We start from the raw sequence: 2,579 nt of genomic DNA on the forward strand, positions 1-2,579 counted from the left end.
TCATTTTAGAGCTAGCCTAGGTTGAATAGGTCATTTTGGAGCTAGCTAAGCATATGAAGTCATTTAGGACCTAAAATATGTCATTTGTTAAGCATATTATATCATTTTAGAGCTATCCTAGGTTAAATATGTCATTTTGGAGCTAATTAAGCTTATTATGTCATTTTTGAGCTAGCTAAGCATATTGAGTCATTTTGGAGGAAAAATGCTAAGTATATGATTATGTCGCTAGTATCCATATGGCAGAGAACCCGGGCCGACATGACTAGTCATAGAACCAAGGTGGCACAAACGTACAGGGACAGGCATACATGACCCAGCAATGCACGTGTCGGTCATCAGCGAGTGCAACCAAGTCGTAGCAAGCTACAAGGACTTCGGTGATACACCGCATGACATTTCCCCGTAGGGACAGACACAGGAGCAAAGAAGGACACATGCTGGTCAATCCATGTGTTCCGGAGCAGTAGTGAACTACCATGGGTCAGTGGAAGCACTAGGAGGCATTTCCCTGTATGGAAGGCTACCAAAGGCATACTACTAGGTGTCGAATCCCACACATACAATGCATTTCAAACATACACACATTATGCACGATATGTCTAGATATATACAACATGGCATCACAACAAAACTCTATTAAGAAAAACACTTGGGACACTTACCGTCATCACGGAGGTGTAGGTGTAGGTGTAGGTGTAGGACCGGTCGCGCCAGTGGCAGACGGAGAAGGATCGGTCGATGCTTGTCGGGAGTTATGCTGCACCAAAGATTATTTCCAATGTATCGTTACCATGATGCAACTCAAATGTGAAGACTAGTAACTAATGACCATTCAAATGAAACTCACCATGCCCGCTGGAGCAATGACTGGCATCGGCGGAGGGGTCTGGCCATTCTTCTCGCACATGGACTGCACATTTGGTTTTGACGAGTCAGTCATATTAGTTACTACTGAAAGGAACATTGGGTGCATGATTTAGCTAATATGCAGAAGAAACTTACCACTAAGAGCTCGTACATGGCCCGGTTAGCCAAGTCGTTCCGGTTCCTCTCCTCCTCCAACAGCCTAGCCATCCTCTCCTCATTCTCCCTGTCCCTCTCCGGCCAAGTTGGATGCTACAGACAGTGGGTTCGTCGAAGCGAAAACTTTCCTGTAGCAGGTGCTGCAGAGCTGCCGGTGGAAGGCGTGGACAATTAAGACGGGATCATGTGTGGAGCCGCTTCAACGACATGGACTTTGGCATTAGTGTGAAGTTGCAGCGCAACGAGCAAAACTGGAACAGAACATACAGGTACCGAAATTTTAAACGGAGAGTTTGTGTTGTGGCTGTTTATTCTAATTTTCTGTTTGATAAAATTGTTCATGCTCATATTATAAAAACAGAATATGTATGTGCTTACTTTTGTTTATCGAACAATGTTTCCTTGCAGATGACATATTTGTATTGTTAAACCAGCCTCTAACTTACTCCATACAATGTTAGGGCACACACAGCCTGACTCAAGAATTTGCTACTTTTGGTGATTTCCTTGGCATTTTGTTTTCATGATTTTTTGACTCCCAGTTGCTTATACATATATAATAGTAGGAGACACTTATGGCATCTTCCTACTGCTCCTGCAGGCAACCCGATCAAGGTTCTGGCAAAAGCCCTCTACGTGCGTGTCTTTGCAATTCATATCACCGAAGCGCAACTGGTATCTTCCTGGTGGCCACCTCCAAACTCAGTAGTAGTGGTCTCTCTGATTTTACGCTTTCAACTTTCTTGAGCATTCAATCAAAGTGGAGATCAGTATATCAACTAGCATATATAGTAGTTACAACATAGTTTGATTTAACAAGTTACGAACGAATCTATGAATTTTGCTGGTCCCCTTGGATTTTTTTTATTATCTTTCCTACGGTGGTGATTGGATTTAAATTTTTGTCTGATTCATCATAAATGAAATCTCTACATGTTGCGGTGGCTGATTGTTGTGAACTACTTTTAGCAGCAGTCTAAAAATAAGATCTATGTTCACTAATAAGGTCAAGAGAAAATGGTTCTATAATAGTATTTTTCTACTCAAAACATACAAGCTAGAGTTGTATAGCTTATTTTGGTTTCTGTGTATGCCTGCTTGCAATAATACTTTTTGAAGCAATATTATGGAGTTGGCCCATTCCTCTGTCTCTGCAGTTCTGCATTGTTGATTGAATGAAAAGTGCACTCATGTGCTACATCAATCTTCAACTTGCAAAATTAAATCCCTTCTGCAACATATGACTACAAATACTTTGTGTATAGGGCAATTTGTGTATATAAAAACTGATATTCAATGTTATATGGCAATATGGTTAATCTCCAAAACAGAAATTGCAAAGCCTCTACTTATTCATCTAGTATATCTAAGGATAGGCATGGACGAGCGCATACCTTTTTTCCCTGATGGTGAGCTAGTTCGATGGCGCCGTGGCGGGGAGGGCCACGAGAAGGGGACGGCGCCGTGGCCTGGCTCGATGGAGGGGCGGGCCGCGGGGCACGCCACGGTGGCCGGGGAGGGGCGGGGGAGGGCCGGCTCGGTGGAGGGACGGG

At 43.4% G+C, this 2,579-nt stretch overlaps 1 long non-coding RNA gene across 1 annotated transcript; it reads left to right on the forward strand.

Annotated features, from left to right (window-relative positions):
• Window positions 1-1,197: 1,197 nt before the first annotated feature.
• LOC123094723 (uncharacterized) lies at window positions 1,198-1,764 on the forward strand. The gene is made up of 3 exons (XR_006445931.1): window positions 1,198-1,295; window positions 1,435-1,524; window positions 1,628-1,764. It is a non-coding gene; the product is annotated as an uncharacterized lncRNA (long non-coding RNA).
• The last annotated feature ends 815 nt before the right edge of the window (window positions 1,765-2,579 follow it).

Source organism: Triticum aestivum, chromosome 4B, assembly GCF_018294505.1.
Source record: "Triticum aestivum cultivar Chinese Spring chromosome 4B, IWGSC CS RefSeq v2.1, whole genome shotgun sequence".
In the NCBI taxonomy this organism is placed as follows: Eukaryota; Viridiplantae; Streptophyta; class Magnoliopsida; order Poales; family Poaceae; genus Triticum; species Triticum aestivum.